A 24,253-nucleotide genomic window follows, 5' to 3' on the forward strand; every position below is an offset into this window, starting at 1 on the left:
CTACAAAATTAAATTAAAAACAAGTACAAAAAAACCGGTATAAAAATTAGCGCAAAACAATTACGTGACTTGTCAACTAATTACAATATTATGTCCATACGCGCTCATCAGCGCGGACATCCCGTCGCTACGCTTTGTCTCCTGTCGCCAGTTGCCCCTGCAACTCACCATCCAGCCCACCATCCTGCTGCCTTCCAGGTAATTAACGCGTGTCATTTATGCGTGACAGCGAGGAAGAGCAGCTCATAAAAATGCCATGCCAGGCGACACGCGAACATAATTTGTAGAAGGCTCCTTTTGCTCCTCTGCTTGTTGTTGTCATTTTTATGAAAATTCTGCAATAAATTAAAAATTATTGCGATACTTTGTTTTTTTATTATTTAATGTTGCCGCCGCTTTTGTACAGTGTAGCTTAATTTTATATATATTCTTCTGCTCATTTCTTGTTGCTGGGTATTTTATGTAAATGTTATGCACAGGTGATAAAGTTGCCCGTTGCCGGGCTCCATTATTCATTGTAGCGCCATCAAGGAAGCTTTTTGGGTTATTAAAATTTATGCAAAAGCATGTGCAGTTAGAAGACAAAGCAATTGGGAACGATATGTAAACATACTTACATTTACTGGCGAATTACAGTTGAGTCTAGATGTGGTTATGGCTACGTATACATACTTTAAAATTATAATATATAGTTGAGTTCCGGGCTGAGATTGAAAATATCATAAAGTAGAAATAGCTTATTTTGATTGCTTCATTTCCTTGTTGCTTTTTTCACTGTTCCATAGTCCATTCTGTCTGCTTTTTTAGTTCTCTAGACCATGATACATTTCCATAATAAAAATCTTCCACTAATTGCATTCGACACCTCGGCTGCAACAGTTTTTCATTCCTTAAAATTTCATGTTCTCAATTATCATTACCCATTTCCACTCTTTCAGAATTCAACCGTCCCACTCAATGTTTATGGGCCACAATTTAAGAGCCGACTTCCACTGTTCCACTGTATTTCATGTCCTGCTATTCAATATTTTTATTACGATACCGTATTTAACTCGTTGCTGTTCCATGTCATATTATTTTAATTAACGCTCTGAAATTTTCAAATGTTCCATTTACCACTATTGCAGCTTAAACTTCGACGATTTAAACAGCTTTTAAGAAACCCAAAGACGCACCAGAAATTGGTTTCTTATCCATTATTTATCCTTTTGCACACTCTTAGGCTTTCCTTTTAGGGCTTCCTTCCATTGGCTTCCTTATTTTCCTATCCTTTTGCCAGAAATTACGACTCATTATGTTCCCACCCGGCGCCCACTTAACAATTTTTTTTCTATGCATTACGTCTCAATTTTTTGCTTCTCGTTTTGTTTTTTTATTTTATTGAAATCCAAAGCCTTTTCGATTTTGCTGCCCATTTATTTGGGGCTAGATCCGAAACAGGAACAATTCACAAGCGTGACAACGCCAAATGTGACTTTGAAAATTTGATAAATGACCCAAAGTTCAGATGCCGACGACGACGTCTACGACGACCGTCGCTGGATGTCTGGAAATGAAATAAAAATCGAGCAATGGCCCAAAAGCCAAAGCGGAACTGAATGCCGCACGGAGAAAATAGAAACTGAATGAATGAATCAATGGAAATGGAAATGAAAACGTGCAAAGCAAACGCAATATACAAAACGAACCCGCGACACTTTTGACAACAAACAGACGGCGGCGGCTGCGGATGGAAAACTGCGGCACGGGAAAAACAAGCGCCACATGTGCGTTGAATCCTCCTCCTTGTTGTTGTTGCTGAAGTTGTTGTTTTTGTTGTTGTTGTTGTGGATACATTTAGGCGCCCTCGACTTTGATTCGGCGGCAACGTCAAAGTCAAAGTCAGCCCGAGTGGAGTCGAGTCGAGCCAAGTCATTCTTCATTTGTAATGCCGGCAGCGTCGTTGTCGCAGCGCCATGCCACGCCCCCTGCGAAGGCCTACTAACAGGCCTTAAACAAATACACACAGACATACACAGACACACATACACACATACACAGCAGGACGAAATTGGCTTTGCGATCTTGAGTTCTTAACTGAAAATTGTTCGACATTTATTTTCTGCTTATTTGATACTTTTGCTACTTTTCGTACTCTGATATGGTGTGAGGGGCGGGCTTCTGTTAGCAGGCGGTCGCCCCTTATCAAATATTGATATTAAAAAATCGCATCACGTCGCTTAAGTTTGTAAATAATGTTGTGGAAAATTTATTAGCCAGCACACAAATGCTGCCTATTGACGAGCAACGCCGAATGCCTTTGTCGTCTTGACGTCTTTGGCAACTGGATAAATGTGATTTTGTTACGAATTTATGGGTGATTGTTTGGGAATGGGTTGGATGTTGTCTGGCAGGTCCTAGGACATGACAGGTGAGAGTGAAATGAAAAGAAAGTAGCAACTGCAATCCTCAGATATTTGAAGGGAATTCAATTGAAAGTTTTCGGTTTCTTATCGATTCTATTAGATAATCTATTTAAATTGCTTAATGCTATTGTCAGGGAATTTTTGCTTTGGAAATATTAAGCAAGTTTATACTCTCATACGAGAGTATATTAGTGTATATTGAATAGAATCCCTTCATCAGTTGGTCGTCTTAATTAAAAGAAAACTTAATTGAAACGAGAAGAAACACTTTGTTTACAAGTTGGGCAAGTTTGAATGTGAGGTTAACTTAATTATTAAAACTCTTAACTATTAATTCTTTTCTAACTTCAATTAGGGTCAATGAAATTGAAAATAATGTTTATAATACGGGCCAGTTGGCCACTCGTCTGTCCCCATTAGGCTACTGTGCGCCATTAAATAAATACAATTAGGTAGAAAAAGAACGAATAGTATTTATTAAGCAGTCGATCATATTAACTTATTCTGTTAACCTACTGTCGCTTGACGATTTAATCATTGCACTTGTACAACTGCAACGAATCTTTTGCTCTTAAGCAAATGCCTTAGCAGTTCTTTAAGAGCATTGCGAAATTGTGAATAGAGGTAAACGAATGCATTCACCAATTCAATTTATTTAAGGCAAAAAGCGTTCTAGCTACGAAAAAGTGTTTGGTCCAGCGAATTTCATGGCATTTAATACACGGTATTTCACAGCCTCAGCATTCTCTTTAGATGATTCCTTAATATGCACCCAATCTATCGCACAGTTAATTCTTATTCCCCTGCTCGGATAAAGGCAATTTTGCTCCATCCACCCCCAATTGGGTCACTTAAAATGCCAGGCACACAATACTGGACGCTATTGCATTCAGTCGCTAAGTCGTTGCTCTGCAAAAAAAAAAAAGAAATAAAAATTAATTTCTCTTTTAGCTAGAGAGTTCTCTCAGTTGTAATCAATATAATTACAATGGCTATTCGAAAATGTCGCACACGTAAAGCTAGCTGGAAGAGCAGCACCAAAAATTGGCCAAGTTGAAGCACGTAGCAGTTACAGAGTAGCCCGGAAATAATACACATACGCACTGTGAGCCGCAACGAAAATTATAGGCAAACATTTTGGCCAAATGCTCGAGCAAAAGGCAGCACAGTCGGGTGAAGGGACAACATTTGTGGCAAGTAATTGACAAACATGCCACATGCTACTAAACACAAATTAGAGAATGCTGCGTGCAGCAGCCCGTGGCAATCAATTAATTTTGGGCCCAATGTTGTTGCTAGCAGTCAAAATGTCAATTAGGACTAGGGCGAAAGGCAGAAAGATAGAGGGATATATAGAGCGGGAGAGAGAGGGGACAAAATGATCATCATTTGCATATTTAGCCTCTTTTTTTATTGGCACTTGCGGATGAATTTTATGCTAATGTTTTTATTGTAACAACCATTTTTATTTAATTATTCACAAAAATGTGCGTAAATATTTTGCGCTTGGCTCGCTTTAATGTTGGGCGTTTGCGGTGTGGTGTGGTGAGGAGGGTAGGGGGAGGAAGGTGGCCATTTTGTGTCTCATTGTTGTCCATTTTGGAGCGGGCCATAAAAACATTACGCCCTATAAAATAATTTCCTTAATGTTGTTGCCATTTTGGGCAGTTGTCCAAATTTGTGTGTGAGTGGCGCCCTCTGCTGGTCATTTGCCAGCCATATAAATTAAGTACACTGCCGGGCACTTGTCGGCAGTTCCAGCCGATTTACACACTATATATGCAGCTATTGCAACAAGGCTGAGCTTCATTTATCAGTCTGCCTTGCCGTCTTATAGTTTGTTTGCTTTCTTTTTCATTTTTTTCGCCGTCTTTTATTATTGGAAAATTCGTTTTGGGGGCCTCGTTTATCAATGCTCCATTAAAGTGCGACGCCATGTGGCGCCCTCTGTCGGACGTGGCGTTGCCAAATTGCAATATGGCGTTGGCGTTGGCATTGCCGTCGAATGACAAACGTTTGTTGTCCTGCCAGTAGCAATAACAACAACAGCAACAACTTCATGCTGCCCGTTGCATATATATCGAAATGTCGCGTTTAGTTGTTGTTGTTGTTGTTGTTGCTGCTGGCTGCAACTAATATCCGTTTCCGTTGTAGACAAAATGTGTTGCCATTTATAATGTCAAGTGCTCGACGCAACACCACAGCACAAGGACCAAGTTGTGCGTGTGTGTGCGCTGTATTTGTGTATTTTGAAGGATGTGGATGCATAACAAGCATAACAATTTGTTTTGTCCGTTGTTGTCATGTAACACTGTACACAATCCGACAGTCGATGCCAATTGAAGCGCTGAGAAATGTGAAATTTTACTTAATGTATTTGAATTTACGTATAAATTGTTGAATTGCTGTGGAAAAAATTTTAAAATTTTAGTTACCTATTTAAATATTCGAATTAATTTCAATATAGATGCAAGCGATAAGCTTAGACAGTTGAAAAATATTATTTTTGTGGATATATCTTTAACAATCAATATTTTACAAGCTTCACAAAACATGGATACGCTTGTTTAATGTATAAATAAAACTTTATAATAATCTAGTAATATACCAAAAAAAAATAATTCATTATTAGAAATGTAGAAATGGATTTAACCAATTTGGAGGAAATTGCAATGAAAGAAGTGAGGCAGAAAAAAAAAAGGTTTCAAGAAGTGCTAAGAGATTTTCCAAATTTTAGTTTAGTTTAATTTATTTGTTATTAGCTACAATAATTTCAAATTGAAAACTTTTTGATATAGAACCATGTGCAGCAAATATTATATCTTTATAATTATGAAAATGCAGAGAAATTGAATAGAGAAATATTTCATCAAATACTTGCGTCCCATTCAATTGATATCAATGCAATTTTTTTGCTTGCATTTACCAGCTGTTGCCATTTGTTTCACTCTACGCAGAACTAGAAAAGTTTTGGTCCGTGCCATGGCTTGCGAAAAGCACGTCAAACATTTTGTGGGGCACAAGCCAAATGTGGCAGCGACAGAGACAAATGAAGTTATTGAAACCTCATTATAATGGCGCAGAGGAAAATGTGAAAAGCAATGTGAAACAGATGGAAATGACGCCAGAGAGACAGAGAGAGAGAGAGAAAGAGAGAAGGAAGCGGAAGTGAAAAGGCGGCTGTGGCAATGCAATTCATCAAATGTCAAAATGCACTCGGAAAATCAAGAGCCAAAAATTTGGGAGGCATTAATCAAACGGCACAACAATTGACCAGGCAGAGACCAGGCGCAGCGCAGACTCCGGTCTGCCCAAAACGCAGAGAAAATCTAAGAAAAGCTGCCAGCAGCACTTGGCCAAGCTCTTCAAATGGCAGAACTTTAAACGTGGCTGCCACTTTGTTGAACAATTTTTCAAAAATTAGCCAACACGATGAGCTTAGACCCAAAGACGAAGATGCGCCGAAGGCAGCCAATCGAGCACGTCCAAAACTAATTTCTCTTGATTACGCGTTGCGCGGTCTGCCCGTCGGAGTGGTTGAGGGGTAAGGCGGAGGGGGGGGGGGCTTCTTTGGCAGCCAGACAACATGCGGGACCAAATTGGCTTTGGCGCTGCTTGACTAGCACTTCAATTTTCAATTGCAGACGCCGCCAGTCAGTCCTCCATCTTCGCACAGCCCCCCCACAGATCACTCGTCAGCATTTGGTGGTTCCGTGTGCTTATAATGTCACTTTGTGGCTGCTGCGGCTGCTATTGCTGCTGCTGTGGTTGCTGCCACATCTGTGGCGTCAGACACGCGCCACGCCTTGTCACACATCCACTTTAAATCTGCTTAGCCTGCGCGCAAAATATGAAAAATCATTCGAGTTTTCCCGCTGCTATCTTCAAGTGTCTGTCAAAATAATTAAACGAAATGGCCTCAAGACAAAATGCAGCGCGGCCGCCGCTTATCAGAGACGCCTCAAACGACTTGACTAATGTTGCATTTACCATTCTACAAGGCGTGAACGGGGCATTGTGGGGAGCTGCAATGCAGCCAAGTGCGGAAATGCCAGTTAATAAAACGACCCAACACCAGAGACTACAATGACTATTTCTTTTTTTTTATGAATCTCGTTGATTAATGGAGGGTTACGTGATTTCTGGCATAGTTTAGCGATTAACATGGTAACTGCGCCGGGATTTGCGCCCTGGGAGTGGCTGCAGTAACCGATGCGGGCCCACTGGAATAAAGAGAATGGGAATGAGACTGGGATTGGGTATGGGAATACTGGCACCCAGTAGCTTCTCTCGGTTTAATGAACTTTTTGGCTGCTGTCATCGGCTGCTAGTCGCCAGCAGCTGCCTGCCATGTGGGTGGGCGGCGCTTTTAATAATATTCTAAAAACTCTCAGATATGCAGATGCCTGTCGCACAGTCGAAGGCGAACTTAATTGAAATGATGGCCCTCTGCTTGGCTTGGCAAATGATGTAATTGGAAGAGCCCCCGCCCCAAAAATTTACACTCTAATGAAAAGCTGAGAGTGTCTCGAAGAGCTGTGCAGAAAATTGCAGGCATTTTGATTAGATTCGTGGAAGCTGTGGGAAGCGTGTCTATAGGGAAGTAGTATGAGATCTTTATATAAACTATCCTGATGAAACGAGACAACTTTAACATATTTACAATTAAGTAAATGGCGGTACAACACGTACAAAAGCTCCCAAAGATTGCGAATAAAATATTTATCTTTAACCACCAAAACCAACCAAAACCCAAATAAGTAAGAGAAACATTGAACATTATTATTCAAAGAGCTAAGGATTTTTTAAAATTGATTTAAATTTTTATGCCTAATAATGAAAGTTATCTCATAATTTTGATAATTACCAATAAAAGCAAGAAGATTTCATAGTAGAAATCATAGAAAAAAAAAAATATAAAAGGATATTATTTCTTCTCTAGCATTTAAATTATAAAATGGAACGTTCAAAGTTCTCTTATAATTAATATTTTACTTAGTTAACTTTAGATTCCTGTTTAGTTTTAACTAACTTCAAGCTGTCTTTCAGAACTGATATCATAATATCTCTTTAATTCAGAGTGTTTTTCTTTCATCAAGTTTGCTGCTAATCTTATATCCCCTTGCCTTAATTATCTCTATTCAACCAAACTTTAAACACAGCATTTATATTCTACATTTCTTTTTTGTTTCTTTCCAGGTATGTTATTCAAATTTGAAAAGGTCTCTTTAACCTTTTTGGCAGGCAGCTCACGGTTGTCGCCCGTCTGGACCCGCAGTCGTTGCGTAACGTAAGTGCCAGACACTTTGACCTGTCCACACGAACCGAATCACCTGCAATGCCAATATTTATATATACACACACACACACATACACACACTAGTAAACAAACAGACGAGCCATATGACAAAACCGTAGCCCTCCTCTGGCAATCCCCCCTAGCCCCGATTGGGTCTACCAAGCTGTTAAGCTGTGCGTTAAATTGCTAAAAGCCCCCGCAGTTGGCTTAAACTAAAAGCTCCCGGACTCCGGTTCATGACCGGCGCTTGATTTTGCCAGCTCGTTTGGGCTTTTGACTATTAATCAACTAAACGTTGCAACTATTTGAAATGGCCAACACAGGCACACACACGCACGCACACACACACACTGTGTATTGGTCAAAGTTGAAAGTAATCAAAATTCTGGTCCGTCGCTTGTTTTAACCCTTTTCACTCGCCACTTTTTTTCAGGGCCATTCCAAAAACTGTCAACTGAAGCGAATTTTCTTCTCTTTTGTTTTTTTGACCCAAGTAAAAATTCATGTGGTTCAAAAAAAGAGGCAAACGAAATTTGCGGCACATGTTCATAAATCAAAGTTGTAGCCGGCACGTTTGTTGCTGCTTTTATTGACAGGTTTTTTTGCCTTTGACTCCGCTTTGCCGCAATGCCTGGCCAAATATGCAAATTTGTAAAATTTGTAAACATTTGCAGCGAGTTCTCTATGCGTTTCCAATAGTTATTTGGCGACACAGAACTAAACCATAGAGACTGTGAGCATAGAGCCTGACAAAGGACTCTTGTTAAACGCTGCCCCACTTCCTGTGCGCCGTTTGGCAGGCTCCTGAATGCGCTACCCTACAATTTGGTCGCGCTTTTGTGTCATTGTCAACGCCGCCTAATTGCACTAACCGCAGTCCACACCCCGCCCCAGCACTGGCAACCCCTCTGAGGTAACTGCGAAATAAAAGTGTTGAAAAGCACTCGATTGTCAGTTGGTGTTTTGTATTCCCTTGCAGAGGGTATTTTAGTTTTGTCGTAAAATGTGTTACGCTGGGGTATATATATCATATATATGTAAAGTCGGTTGCAAAATTAATGTTTATTGGGTTGTGATTTCTAAAGAAACAATAGTTTGCATATAAAACATTCGTATAAGCCGCTTGTCTGGAAGGGTTTTTCGTCTTCGACGTGCCGGCAAAATCGTTTTTTCCGTTTTTTTTTTGTGCGCTCCTTTTCTTGCTCGCGTAATGAGTGCGAAGGGACAACGGCGAACAATGCATTCCTAATTGTATTTGGTTTCCCATCTCTCTGTGTGTGTATAGGTGTGTGTGTGTGTGTGCTTTAGTGTGTTTTCTATTGTTGTGCGTAGTTTTTGAGGTCAGCATATTGTTCTCGGTGAGTGTTAAGTTTATCATCTTTTAAATCATTTTAATGGCTTTTGTTGTGCCAAAGCGAAACGAGTTTAGCAGTTTGTCTTGGGAAAAGTGAGTTTGTTGGGGATCAATTTGTGATAAAGAGTCGATAAACACAATAACACCTCAATTTATAGTTAAAATGTCTGCAAAAGCTTGGATAAAACTTAAGGAATGATACCAAACATATTCTTATATGAATATTAAGAGTCTGGGTGCCGGCTCTAGAAAAAACAGACAACTTACTGAACCCATTAAAAATTGGAAGAAAGGGTATAATGTATTTGTAAAAATGTAAATAAAAGGCAATAGGCAATAATCTCCGACCCTATAAAGTGTATATATTCTTAATCAGCTTCACTGTCCAAATCGATCTAGACATGTCCGGCTTTCCATATGTATGAACAGTTTATAAATATATAAATTACTTGAATTTTTGAACTCTTACCATATTTTTATGTAGCTGCTTTTTTAATGCTTTTAATAAATTGGTGTGCATATTTGTAACGTTTTTATTTGAAAAACAATTAAGAGTTTGGGGCGCATGGCATTGGCTTTATTTAGTTTTATGGTCGAAATGCAGACTGCAAATGATTAAGTTTGCAATTATAAAATGACACTTTTATTTTCTTGTAGTTGAGAACACAAGCTCACACACACTTGTACACACACTCTCGCACATGCCAATGCAATTTTTGTGTTGTGTTATTTTTTGGCAGCTTTTGCATTTGTCACTGGACATTTCATGCATTGCCCGCACCCCTTGCAGACCGGCGACTGCCATTGTCAGTATGGAAAGCATTTAAATAAAATATACTTGCAATAAATTTTCCACAGTTATAGAGATCTTTTCGTCCTGTACACACACACGCACATGTGAGAGGAGCCACTCGTACTTTTGGCAAGCCACAGGCTTCTCTGTCCGATTTAAATATTTAATCAGATTTTCCATTTCAATGCCTCTCACTGCCATAGAAAATTACAATAATTTTGCGCTATGCTAAAATACATTTAGAAGTTTTTGTTTGAGCATATATATAGTTATATTTGTACCATTGAATGTCTGTTTTAAGTGGCTGGGCAGTCACTTCAGCTGCCTCTGGGCAAATAGTCGCATTTAATTGCAATGCTGCTTATAACACATTGCCACAAAATGAAAATTGTTGACTTTTTGCCGAATTATAAATGGCAATAATAATACAAAAGCATATTTATATATTTATTCTATAGCCTCTTATTTGCTCATCTTTTTAATTTGATATTTTCTGTCCATTACCTTAAAAATCAACGTAAATCTACGCAGTCCTTTAAGCATCATAATTTATAATTTTGTCCGAAAGGTGAAGGAATGGAATGCTTGGTCTTCTTGTAAACTGGCCCTGTTCATCCTTTTATAGTTTACCCTTATCACAGATTGGCAACTCTTTGAGTCCCTTTCCTTATTACTTCTCATTCCTTTAATGTAAAAAAGCATTGCTACCTTTTAAACGGCTTTGTTCCCACATAATCCCCAACAATTGTGCTTATCTTTGTGTTTTGGATTTTCGAGCAACTTCGAGTGTTCGGAACAAACACGTATAATGAAAATAATCTCTTTGCCACACTCCAAGCCTCGACAATAGACAAAAATTTAAAAATAATGAAAAACACATAATTCATAATTCGTTTTTAATAACAACAACAACAACAACGACAACAGACTGAATGGAAAATTCAACGCACAGAGTGGAATATCATATCAGAGCTAGAGTGGAAAAGTGAGGGGGAAATGTACTTAAGCACACGTGCGTTTTATCACACAGAGAAAACCCGACAGGAAATGAAAGCCAAGGAAAGAACTCCTCAAACTCATAAGAAGGCTTATGGAAGGGGCATTGTCTCATATGCATTTTGTTTTCGTATAAAAACTTGTGGAAAACATTCCGCTCAAATCTCCATTTCCACAGGGTGCAAGTTTATGCCGTTATCTGAAGGCGCTGCCATATGTTCAGTAGCTGCTTATGTGCGAGTGCGCGTTCTCTGGCGCGTTTCTCTGGCTAGACACATTTGTCATGTTATTTGGCCTGTCGCAGGCGCTGCCACCTGAACGTCGCCAAGTTCTTGTTGAGTGTTGCCCATTTTGCTTATTTTTATGGCAGCAATAGCCGCAATTGCGTTGCCACCCAATCTGGGGCTGAACGTAAAAATTATGCTTAATAACTATAAATTACTTTCCAACTTTGCTAATCGCCTTAATCTTTTCATATATCGTTAACTGCACACTAAGACTGGCAAAAGTGCACTTCCCGGCTGCCACCCCAAATCCCCCCTGGTCATTGGTATAGCCCACTCCAGTTTTCGCTGAATGGGCACTCAATGCCTCGTTCGATTCAATGGAATTGCTCAGCTTCCCGCTCGACGCGCTCCATTCTAATCAATTTGGTAAACATCTGTCGCGGCCAGGATCAGGATAAGCAGCTACTGCAGCTCGCACGCGTCGCTGCCAGCGTCGGCAGCGACGGTAGCCTCGTCAGCGACGGCGGCTGCTGCACATTATCCCGTTTTGTAATGCACACGTCGACGATTCCCAGATGTGTAGCGCTCCCTCCTGGAGTTGTTCTGTCTGAGGGTTGCTGCTGACAAAACGTCTGACGCACATTTTTCAACGCTTGTCGCTCTACCCCCGCCTCCTGTGTGTGTGTGTGTTGCACGTTTCCCTTGTTTGTGGCATAGTTCAAGATTTTAGTTTCCTCATAATTCTCCAGTGAATGCGCTCGCTCTGCGTGTCTCATTAACACTTCGATTACGCCGCACTCTTACCAACCGAGGGTTGTTTCAAAAATAATACTTCATATATTTTACCTCAGTACGTACCTAGACAATATTCTAACTTTCGGTCTAGGTCTATATAATTTTACTGGCTCCTTGTTATGAAATACTTAATGAGGCCTGACATGCTGCCCGGGCATATAATTTTATGCTAGTGAAAATTTTCAATTAGTTGAATTTATGTGCCGCCGCCCAAGAGAAACAGAATGAAAATATTTTTGTTATGCGCAGACATAACGACAATTCTTTCCATTTCCATTTGAATTATTATTTTGCCTTTTTGCTTTGTTTTTTATGTTTTAGGTAATTGTGAAAAATTGCTGTGTGCGATACAAGGTTTTGAGGTATGTCAGATCAATTAGTTAAGTTGTCAAAGTTGTCGAGCTGAGCGGAAGTTTTGGTCTGTAGGTCGAGTATTATAATTATATGGTTTGAAATATGGAAAATATACAAAACAAAAAATATAAAAACAAGTTAAATTAAAAATATTTTACAACGAGCAGTAAATTTAAAAAGAAATCTAAATTTATTCCTTATTTATTTCTCAATATTAATGAGAATTATAAATGTATTAAGCTTCAAACTAATGTTTCAATCTCTCTAGAACTGTTTGTCCTGAATGATTCTTAGTTAACAGCATAAACATAACTAATATTACATTTTGTATGTGTGAGAATTGAATGAAAGTAATATCTAAAAAACTTGACCTGGACTTTGCTTACTATATAAATAGTTTGATAGAAATATGTAGATAAAAACAAACCACAAATATGTTCTTGAAACATCTAAACTAATATACATTATAGGCAAGTTTAAAAGCCAAATCAATCAGATTTAATATGTATTCCCAGCTTATATACTCTAGATTTAGCATAAAGGGCTTCCTGTCGAATGGTCGCTGTAAAACTCTATTCATACCCAAAACTGCATTCGATTAGAGCCATTCCCAAAATTGCCGGCCATAAATCTGCGCATTGACTGCAACACGCGCGCTCTACAGATCCCAATGCAGTCAAATAAGGTTCGAGCGGGTCACCTGGCTGCGGCGCGGCGCTGTCGAACGACGAGTTCACCTTTTGCGCAGCGGGCCAGCAAAAGTGCAACATGCAACGGAACGAGGCATGGAAAATTGCGACAGGCCGAACAAATGTCAGATGAAGGCGCCTATATAAACATAAACATGTTCAGCTGGAAGCCTAACACCAGCCATAGGGGGTCGCGTTTGGCTATAAACATCTTGACAGTTTCATCAGATGCGGTTGCTTCCTTGTTTTAAGCCAAATTTCTTGCTGGTTTTCTGTTTGACAGCTGATTCTTGTTGCTGCCTTACGATGCGTGCAAAAGTTTTAATTAAAATCCAGCAGCAGCAACATCAGCAACAGATACAATAATGAGCGAGTGCAACATTTGGCTGCAGGCAACTCGGCGTCTGCTGTCAGACAGCTGTCAGTCATTGCCATATCAAGTAATAATTATTATATAATTGCCAGGCAACTGTCTGATGCCATTTTGACACATTGCAAATTTCAATTAATTGCGCACACACACACGCGCATGCCACATGGACAGAATACACTTTCTTGGCCCAATTCTGCCACAAAGTCAGTCAAACGGCCAAATGAGTCGAGTCAAGGCTTGCGGGCGGTTGCTTTCTTGTGTTCATTGCAACGCTTGGCTGCTAATTCATGGCTATTAAATTGCATTTGCCTGACAGTCGCTTATGTAAGCGAAAGAGATAGAGAGAGCCCCGAGGCCTTGTTACCATTTACAGCAATGCACATTTGTCATCCAACACTTTTGACCTGCTTTGGCAGCTTGTCTCATCTTCATCTGCCACTCGTACTTGGCCAAGACGCCGCTCAATTAGTTGTCTCAGCTTTCCCACGCTGGCTGCCCAAAACGAATTCAATGTCACGTCGTCGCAACAGACTTTAAAAAATCGAAAGATTTATATTTATGAACAAAAAAAATATCCAAAATAGCGAAGCAAACAAACTTGCCAACATTTCCTGCGGGCGCTAAAAACAGCAGAGCAAAAACCACAGTACCGCGCAAATTGTTGGTTTTTCTTTTTTTTTCTTCTGTATACCCTTGCCAATCAATCGTGGATGGGTTATGCAAAGCGCAAAGTAGGAATGTTGAACAGCTTTGATGTGTTTAGAACTTTATCTCAGTTTGGTTTGAGCAATATACACACCATGCACTTATTAAAGAAAAGGGTATCTGATGTTTCATCATTTTTGGCACATGTTGCCAGCTGACATTGCTTGGCATTGCCCACGCAACCGCAATGAAAACATTAAGTCGTGGCAGTGTTCCAGGCACAGAGCATCAGACCAACAGCTCCATGTGCAGTCCCATGCAGCCATGCAGCAGCTGGTCTCTGTCTGTGATCCGGCCCCCTTGCCCATCGCTCGACTCGTGCTCCCTGGCGATATTTATGCTGCCTGCCGTTGTCGCGGCACAAAGTAATTTGCATGCGCGTTAATTTTACATGCAAATAAATGTCGTATTTAAATGCAATTAAAAATGTTTACTTGGCTGCATTGCTGCCCCAGCATCGACCCAAAATCTTGGCTCGACTTTGGCATGCCTTCACATAGCTTCTTCCCATAGGTATTCTTCGCCCCACCCCGGCACCCCACATGAGGTGGGTGCACGTGTGCAAGTTAAACGAGCCGCAGACGAAACGTTGTCTGAACTGCTTGGGGCGCTGTGGGAGCTTGTTGCTGTGCGACACACGGGAGCGCAGCGGGGTGAGGCCAAAGTTACTTTTAATTTGCGCTACTTTTTAATTTATGATGTGGCACAATGGAAAATCAGCTGTGGCAAACGCAACGCGTCGGCACGTCTTCAGCACAAACTCATCATTATCATTGTCATATGTTCAGAGCTGCGGCTTGTTTTGTTTGTTTATTGTTGGCGTTGTTGTTTTTGTTGTTCTCGTTGCAAGCGGCAGCTGCACGTTGCATTTGCATGCAGCACAAGGCTCAAGTCAGTCCTGGTTCCAGAGTCAAAGACCTTTAGTAGAGCCACTAAGGTTGCATTTCTTTTGTTGCTCCTTTGTGATTTCCTGAGAGCTAAGTAGTTAAGTAAACTAGTTTTACATATGTCACATACATGCGCTGCGGTATGCAAGGCTATATGATAAGACACTGCGTTCACAAACAGAACGGCATTCTTGTCAGTTAAGAATAAACTTTAAAGCATTGTCAGTATTATTCCATGTCTTGCTAATTAGTTTCTTTGGTATTCTTTAACCTCTTCCTAATAGATCTCTGTCTTTATCAAACATTTAAATTATGTTTGCGTTTGCTTCAAGCTGTGCTAATGAAATTTAAAGCGAGTTTATGTCCCTTTAACAAAAGCTGCACTCACAAGCTTGTGTTTAGCTGAAAAAGACCTTAGAGACTTTAACTAGTAATTGTTATAAAATCATTGTCAAGTCCCGTTTTATTCCGTGTTTCGGGTTTCCAGGCAGAAAATACCCTTTTAGTTCAATAGTTTTAGTAGATTTATTCCCAAAAAAATCATTTCAAGTACCGGTTTGGCTTCGACTTACTTTTAAAGTTATATTAATATGAAAAAATATTCCTTTGAATAAAAGTTTCTTATAAGTGTCAATTACTTCTAACTCTCTTCAAAAGTCTAATGTATTAAGTATCATTTAACTTAGAGTAACTGACTTTGTTTTCCCCTCTGTCTCTCCCTCTCTCTTTCTCTCTCTCTCTTTCTTACTCTCTCTCCCTCCGTCCTACAACAAATCATATTTACCTCTATTGCCAGCTTTTATATATTTATTATATTTTTTCTACATACCTATTTAAACCCATGCCAACTCTCTGATATTTTACTCTTTTCTGATATGTATATCCGTTACACTTCACCTTAATCCTGTCCTTGACATTGTCCTTTCGAAACGGGAAAATTGATACATCACCCACACTACCTGCCGCGTTGCACTCACTGTGCTACCCACGCAACACAATTGAGTCCGTGGCAGTTAACGCACACATACTCTCTACACAAACACCCACATGCACACACACAGCCACACACACAGACCAGACACTCAACAAACATTGAAAATTCGAGGCGCAACTAATTTGGCAAAATGTCAAGTGGCCGTTTAGGTTGGCTCCAATTGCAAAGAGCTGCCGCTGGTGTTGGCGTTGCCACCGGCAGCGGCAGCAAGTTTGCAGCTCAGTGTACACTTGACAACAAAATGCCAACAAAATGTTCAAGTGGCAGTGAAAAATTTCATGTATTTCGTGCCAACGTCGACGAATTTGTTCAAGTGCCTCACAGAATCAAACAGCCAACAAATAACAAAGCGTCGAGATAACAAACAAGTTGTTCTCATTGTTGTTGTTGTTGTTGCAACAACACAAATCCTTTTCAAGCATTAATACCATCGTTTGACTGCGACCTGTAAAATAATTTGCTACGCAAATATTTTGTTGCTTCGATTTCACTGGAACTGCCACCAAAGTTGAGAGTTTGTCATCGACTTGCAACTGCCCGTGAGCTGATTCCGTTCTGAGCGATCGGAGACGCTGAATCACATGCAAACAGCTGGCTTTTATGGAGAGAGCATCAGATTGTGTGGCCATGAGTCATGGTGAAAGTTGAGCTAAAATTTGAAATGAAATTCTAGCTAAGCCGGGGAAATGAGATTATACACAAGGGTATACAATTCAACCTGTGCAAGCAAACTAAATTTGCTTTTTTTATGCATCTAATCAATAATTCAAGAAATTGCAAATGATGTTTGATGGGTAAGAAAGAAGATTGAATATAATTTATCAATAAATAATTTCCAATATCAAGGCAAGAAGATGGATTATTCTTTAAAAATTTTAAACTGTCAACGAGGATAAGAGTTCTTCTATACAGCGTGAATACTCTATCATAAGGTGGCTTAATTCATATCCTGTATATATCATAATTGGGTAAAAATTGCTTTTCGAATCATTATTTATTCCGTTTCCATTATAATCGATTTTTCTCTTCTTTGTTTATCATAATTGCAAGAAATATTAAAAAATCTCGGGGAGTATTAGACTTATATTCCTCTGTTAAATTGCTTGCCGTTTTCATACCTCTCTTACCGCCAAATCTCATATCCTGCTTTCCCTGTGTGGTACCAGTGTGTAATTCATGTCATTGGCATGCTTCCTACTTTACTTTACTGCGCTGCAGCTACCTTCCTCTCCAACCCCGTACACCTCCCCTTCAGACCACGCCCCATAAAATCAGAGTTCAATTAACATGTTTACTCAGTTTACGAGTAAAACAAGCAATTCAAGCCCGAGCCTCTGAGTGATGCAGTTAGTCAGCAGGCCTGCAAGGGGAATCGGGTGCAGGTGGCGGTAGGGAAGCGGTTGGCTGGGAGGTGCAGCAGCACTTAAACCGACCACTCGAATTGGGCGCCTACCCATAACACTTAAGGCCCCATACTCAGTGTGACTTGTCCAGCAGCCACTTTGTAGACCATTTAGCGCTAAATGCGAGCAGGCAAATTATGGAGCCATAAAAATGAGCTCGCAAATCGGAATAAATATTAATTTTTGAACGAGCAAGCGAAATGAAACTGGAATGTGGCTGCAACTGGGTGGCAGCATCAAGACGAGAAAGTGCATGGAATGAAGAAATGTTGGCTAATTAGCATTGACCAAAACGGCAAATTGTCTTCAAATTTTGATCGAGCCGCTGACATATTTGGTAAATTTATACAAATTAAATTATTAAAAGGCATCAATTGCTGCTGCAGAATTGTTTCCCACCGCGCCACACCGAACTTGGCTGCCCTGTCCTACGTTTTTTTGGCTTGTCAGGCTGTCAACGTTTTGTTTGTTTGCTTTGGTTGTGTACTGAGCCAAAGCTGTGCCTGGTATGCGGCTTGTCACTGCCAGCCAGTGGCTCGTCTCGTCAAGCAGGCAGCCCGCAAAAGGGGGAATCAGCCAGGGAGAGAAGTGTGTGGCAGAGTGTTGTCGCTCTTGTTGTTGTCTTTGCCAGCTTGTCAGACGGATGAGTTTGCTGCGGGTCGCGTCGAGCCAAACTTATTTATAAACATGCGACTGCAGAGGGATAGATGCGAGTAGTACTACGGGCCTGGGCCTCGGTTTGGGCATAGGCTTGGGCCTGGGGGAACCCCATGAGAGTCCGTGTCAAACATGTTTAACAGGAGGACTACCACAACAACAATCCGCATGACAACAACAGCAACAGCCGCGGCAGCAAAATGGGAACTGGTTGGGCAATGCAGCGGCTACTGTTATTGTTCTTATTGTTGTTGTTGTTATTAATGTTATTGTTGTTGCTGCTGCGGCTGTGACAATCAAAACAAAAATAATTCAAGTAACCCAAAAACCGAACCGAAACAAAAACCCAAATGTTTGCAACTGTCACTGAGACAGAGAGAGGCTGCTAAAAAAGTTTTTATTTTTATTTCGTTTGGTTTACTGTTGATAACAAAAATTTGTTTTTCGGCTCTTGGTTTTTGCATATTTTAAAGATTAGAAAAATTCGAGCCAAAAATGCTGGCCACATGTTGAAGTCGACCGCGGCGGAGTCAGTCAAAGGCATGTCACAAACAGATTTAGATGGATGAGTTGTCATGGCCATTTAGTCAATTTCAATATTAAAGACAACCACAGAGTTTTTAAAACATAATAGAAAACAATTTTAACTCCTAAATATTACACAACATAAATTTACTAACTTATAGAACATTTTTTTTAAAGCCTTAAGCATTAAATAATTGTGTAAACACTTTTAAGAGCATAAGATTAGAGTATAGTTTTAGTGTAGAAAATACGATGGACATTACTTCGATATAATACTTTATTTCAAATAATTTGATTAAGGAAATATGTATTACTAGCAAGAAATAAAGCATAGATTCTATAATATGGAGCAAAGTATATAATAATACAAACATTTTGCGCGAAGGCATATTAGTATTTTATAAGCGTGTGTGTGTGGGTATGTATGTGTGGGTATGTATGTGTGTGTGGGCGTGTGTGTGTTAGTGTATGCATGCATATATTTATGATTTCTTATACCAAGCGCAGACCAAGCTTAGTTGTCGATGTGCTGCAAATTTAAATAAAACGAATTTTTAGCAAGTGCTCTACTCCTCGATTCTCAAGAATTCAAGTAGGCCCAGCAGTTTTTCACGCATAGCTAGTAGTGTGGTGTTTTTTTTGTTGTTTAGTTTTTGTGTTTTTTTGTTGTTGTTTTTGTATGTTTGTACGCATGCATGTATATATGTATGTATGTATGTATGTATGTATGTATGTATGTATGTATGTATGTATGTATGTATGTATGTATGTATGTATGTATGTATGTATGTATGTATGTATGTATGTATGTATGTATGTATGTATGTATGTATGTATGTTGCTTGCATATATACAAAACATATATGAACGTACAAGCAGACATACATTTATATGCAAACTTCGGATGGTAATAAAAAAAGTTTCATACAAATGTTTTTGGCTATTGCGGACATGCGGGTGGAATTTCACGGGACCCCGTCTTAACGTGCACCTTCATCACATAAGGTAACTACAGCTTCCTAGCTCAGTCAGCCAGTCAGGACAAACAGTTTTGTATGTAGATTTTATCTTATTTATACTCAAGACATCGCTTATAATGAACCTTAGCCCTTACATTAACTTCGTTGAATTTTGCGTCTTTTCATTTGCACAAGCCCCCTTATAATGTTGAGATTATTTGATTACCCTATTATCGAACATGTTTCTTCTTTAACATCTGTCGTTTGGAGCGACTCCCTTAAAGCAGTTGTTTGCCAAATTCCCCTAGCTTAGCAAGCTCTGGCGAAACATCTGTCCAACAAATTGCGCACTTTTATGACACTAAATGTCACTAATTTGACAGGAAATGTCAGCGAAACAAATGCGAATATCTCGCAAAATGCATAACTTTTGCGGGCTTGTATCATTTTTGAGGACTTTTACTAGCAATTTGTCGCATTAAATGTCACGAATGTGACACTAATGCATAAACTAGTAGGTTTTAAAAATATATAGGGGGTTGTAAATTGGTAAAAATAAGAGGACATTCTGTTACTAAAATTTGTATATGATACAATGACACTGTCTAAGGTTAACTTACCTTTAAATTTACAAGCGATAAAAGAGCTTGGAAAATTTTCTGAAGCAGCTCTAAATGCTCATTAAAAATAAATTTTTTGAATGTTAAGAGCTCAACTCCAAAATATTGAATTAAAGTTAAATTGAAGCTGAAATGACTGAAGTGTAAAAGTTTAAAATATTTAACTTTCCTCTTTTTCTTCATTTAAGCAAATGTCTTAATAAGTAAAAAGTGTAATATTTATATTTTTAAAAAGCTATTCTAAGCGGGCAAAGTTCAGTCAATTAATACACAAATCAAGCGAACTTTAAGCTTTAATTCAACTAATTTATTGTGTAGTATCAAGGTTATTCACTTCTCGCTGGATTAAATATCTACTTTCAGCTAATGTCATGCAGTTATTTGAAGCAAGTAGATTGAAAAAACCCTCAACATAATGTGTTTTTAGTTAGCAAGTTGCAACATGCCAATTTCTTAACAATTGCAGTGCCGCCTTATATGGCCAGCACATTCCATTCAATCGGCCAAATAAGGTCAAAATTGCGAGAAGGCAACGAAGAAACGAACTGTGGTTATGATTTCTTGGGAAGTGTCTGCGCTTGCGTTTGCGTCTCAACCCCCTCTTTTGTTGCCTTAATCCTAATTTATGCGCAAATAATGATGAAGCAGCTCATGATGCAGAGTGCGTCTGCCCCTGGCACCGTCTTGCCACAGTCGATGTCCCTTGGCTTAATGCATTTCAGAGTTTGCCTTTGGCCTTTCTTCTGGCCCGCCGTGGCTCAACGTTAAGATTAAGTGGCTTACATTTTGCGACGCGTGTTGCAGCCACCAAGTTGCCGTTATGCATTCTGAGCATGCCAGACAATGGCAACATGGGGTTGACAACGTGCAACCGAACCCGAACTCAACTTAAATTGGCTTTGGTCAGCGAAAGTCGTCTTTGAAGGGGTTTATCCAGGCATTTTGATGTATTTATGTTTGGCATCACTCTGAGGCGCTCCTAATGAATTGTAAACGCGGCCACGTGGCTGCAGCCACACACGCAGTTTGGCATCTCTGTGAGTCAAGAATTAGTTAAGTAGATTTGCCCCCACCAGCAATTTCCTAAGCACTTGACTTCACCCCTCTGAGACGTCGGCAACTAACTCGCTCACGTCTTGTGCTTCACACTTTTCAGTTTCAGCGTTTCGGATATTTTTCCCCCACTTTTGTTTCCCATATTCACTGGGATGGCTCAATGCGCTTCATTGCACGCCACAAACACGTTACAAGGTTTTCGCCCCTAACCAATTTCTTGCAACTGTTCTCATTTTTTATACCCTTTCAGAGGATGTTATAAATTTATCACAAAATGCCTAAGATATTGATGAAAATATTGAAGTAAAGTATTGAAGTAAATATTGAAGTGAAATATTAAAATAAATATTCTACACACTAAGTTGTTGGGCCAATTAAGGAATTCCAATTCTGCTCATATTTAATCTATTAGTTTGAATACAAACTTTATTAAACTTTTCCTTGAGGCAGAAAGTGCACTTTAAGAAGTCGGCCTAATCGAACTACTATATCTTGGTAACTGAAATGTCCTAGTAAACGGTTTTCTTTTAAAACTTTTTTAATTTCTTTTTCTCAATATCTTAACCCAATCATTAAGAACTAATCTGACTAATTATGCAGGTTTCTTATATGAATTGTTTTATTGACTGATAATATAAATTTATAATTTGGTAAAATATTCCAAAATCTTTAGCTTATCTTAAGGCAAATTATTCAAAATGCTTGTGTTATCAAGTTCATTTTTCACAGTTCTGCAAGAGTATTAAATGTTCAGTATTGAGTGTAAAGTTTATTTCTTCTTTTCTTTTATTTTCCCCTTATTTTTTTGACCATTTGTTGGACACGACTGCAACGTGTTCCACTTCATGGTTCTGTTATTTTAAATTTGTCATGAAAATATTTGGATTGTTGCGTTGTTTGTTTCCACTTCTACTTCGACTTCTACTTTATTCTCTTCCACTCATATACTATTATTATTTTATAACAGTTGCTCGGTTTGCCTTTGACTTTACAGTTGCCACATGCTCCACATGAGTTTTCTAAATTAGATTCTGCGGTTTTTCCTCTGTCTGCTGACATGTCTATGACACACGGAGGGGAGCATGGGAACCCCAATCAATTGACTGCGTTTGTTTGTTCGTCTGCGGTTACTCACCCTCGACCTGCCCCCCTTGTTTATTTAAGCTGCAGCAGCTAACATGTAAAACCGGTAAAGCTTTGCCAGCGCCTGGTAATAATATTTGCCAAGTCGCTAATTAATTAGACATCCAACTGTCCAGAGTTGCCTTCGGCTTATTTTTAATCGCGTAGACAACAAGAACAGCAACAACACCAACTCTAAGCGACTCTTGGCATGCAAATCAGACCCGAAAGATCGACAGACAGTCGCTGGCATAATCCAATTTAAAAAACCATCGACGTTGCTTCCTTCCATGGCATAAATCAACGCACGCTGTGAAATTCATTTAAAATTCATATCTTGTCAGAATGTAAGTTATATTTTAAGCTTTTTATCGACTTTAAAAAAGAGAAGCGGCTGCAGTTGTCGAGCGACGCGCCTCACATTACTCATGTCCCAAGTGTGAGCCCAAGCGAAAAAGATGTGAATGAAGCCCCAATGAGCCAGACATGGAAGTACCTGACAACTGATGGGAGCGGGACGTGTGCCGCAGGGGACGGGTAGATGTTACCAACGGGCAGCCAAGCACAAGTCCCATCTTGCGGGGAGCAGGGAGCAGCGCAGCAAGTTTTGACTGTGGCTGGCGCTTCTAGTGATGCGTTTTCGGTTGTGTGGATAGTTGATTTTGTGCAATTTGTTGCATTAGGGTGACTCACTGTAAGGGAAAACAGCTGCAAGTGTGCAAAAGGGGAAACAAGCTAAAGATAAGTTAAGTAAGTAAGTAATGCACTATGTTGAAGATAAATGAAGGTAAAATTGAGCTTTTTTTAATTTGTTAAAACCAATATCGGGGGAACATAATGCTTTTATTTCTACTAGTTGATTCCAGCTATCATTATTAAAAACAAATGTAGCCTATTAATGAAAGAATTTCTTTGTTTTACATACAGATATATTTAGTTTATTGGAAATGAGGTTTAGTAGAACGCATTTCAATAAAACGAAGCTGATAACTTTTTTATGTCTATTTTATATCTTGGACTCTCGAGGTTAATCTGTTGAATGCTTTGAATCAAATTTTAACTATTTCTCATTAAAGGTCATATATGCTATTTCAAAACCTATAAAGTTAATAAAAATGTTATACATAAAGGCAAGCATCGTGCAGCAAAAGTTGGCAAACTAACGATATGTATACATAAATTTCACATAAATCTTAAAAATTAAATTATATGGTTTAAATCTCTTCTTCTATAAGCTTTAGATATTGTTAACTCGAATTTAATTTCACAGTGCATACACATAAATTTAACGTAAAAGAGATTTTAGTTTCGCTCGCATATCTTACATATGAGTCAAGTTTTTGACAATCTCCATAATTTGCGTAACTCAAATTCCTTCATAATTTGCTCACAGATCAAATTCATTTACTTCCGCTAATTTTTGTCCAGATGCAAGTTAATGGGATGATAAATAAACGCATTTATTGCTTGCAGCTGTTATTTCACATACTCATATATAGATTTATGACGTTCATATAGTGAGTCACCCTAGCGCATTCAGCTGCACGCCATCATTTTCATTGCCTGCCAAATCTTTAGCCATTTAGACGGCTCCGCACAATGATTGCTAACGACAAAAAGCATCAGTGGAAGTTACAAAAAAATGAAAACAACAACTCAATTGCCAGCCACGTGTTGCATGTGGCACGAAATTGTTGTTAACAATATTTATGTTGTTCGCGACTTGAACGATTCAACACCTCCAGTTACAGCTTGTGAGTTGTGTCCAATAGCGCTTTATGGCCAGAAACTGGCCGCAAATGCGAGCTACTTAAAGTCGGCTCATATATCAGCGGTTTTATGGCTGCAATGCGTTATAATTCAAGCGGAATGTGGGCTATGGGCCACCTGTTCGCCAGGCGTTGAAGTCGTTGTCACGTCTCCTCGACCAATACTTGCCACATACATCACGCGGCATGAGGCAAGTTGCATTTTGATGAAACAACCATAAGCCGTATAAAACATTTTCTGAACTTTGACTGGCGTTTTTTTTTTTTTTTT

The 24,253-nt window shown here is 39.3% G+C and overlaps 1 protein-coding gene and 1 long non-coding RNA gene across 3 annotated transcripts in view; one reads left to right on the top strand and one right to left on the bottom strand.

The window, feature by feature from the left end:
- The window catches only part of LOC115759277 (E3 ubiquitin-protein ligase TRIM9), a 108,056-nt gene that overhangs the window by 70,015 nt on the left and 13,788 nt on the right, over window positions 1-24,253 (top strand). Inside the window, exon 2 of one of the 2 annotated variants that reach the window (XM_030700179.1) lies at window positions 7,605-7,695. The exons of the other annotated variant lie outside the window; for it this stretch is intronic. The gene's annotated coding sequence lies outside the window, so the exon portion shown is untranslated. The remainder of the gene's footprint in view (window positions 1-7,604; window positions 7,696-24,253) is intronic. 2 annotated transcript variants of the gene reach the window in all.
- On the bottom strand, window positions 405-1,358 carry LOC115759281. Its single transcript, XR_004017516.1, has 3 exons — window positions 1,176-1,358; window positions 618-1,090; window positions 405-535 (listed from the first exon to the last, which is right to left on the bottom strand). It is a non-coding gene; the product is annotated as an uncharacterized LOC115759281 (long non-coding RNA).

Source organism: Drosophila novamexicana, unplaced genomic scaffold (genome assembly GCF_003285875.2).
Source record: "Drosophila novamexicana strain 15010-1031.04,08,12 unplaced genomic scaffold, DnovRS2.1 tig00000193-arrow-pilon, whole genome shotgun sequence".
NCBI classification, from domain to species: Eukaryota; Metazoa; Arthropoda; class Insecta; order Diptera; family Drosophilidae; genus Drosophila; species Drosophila novamexicana.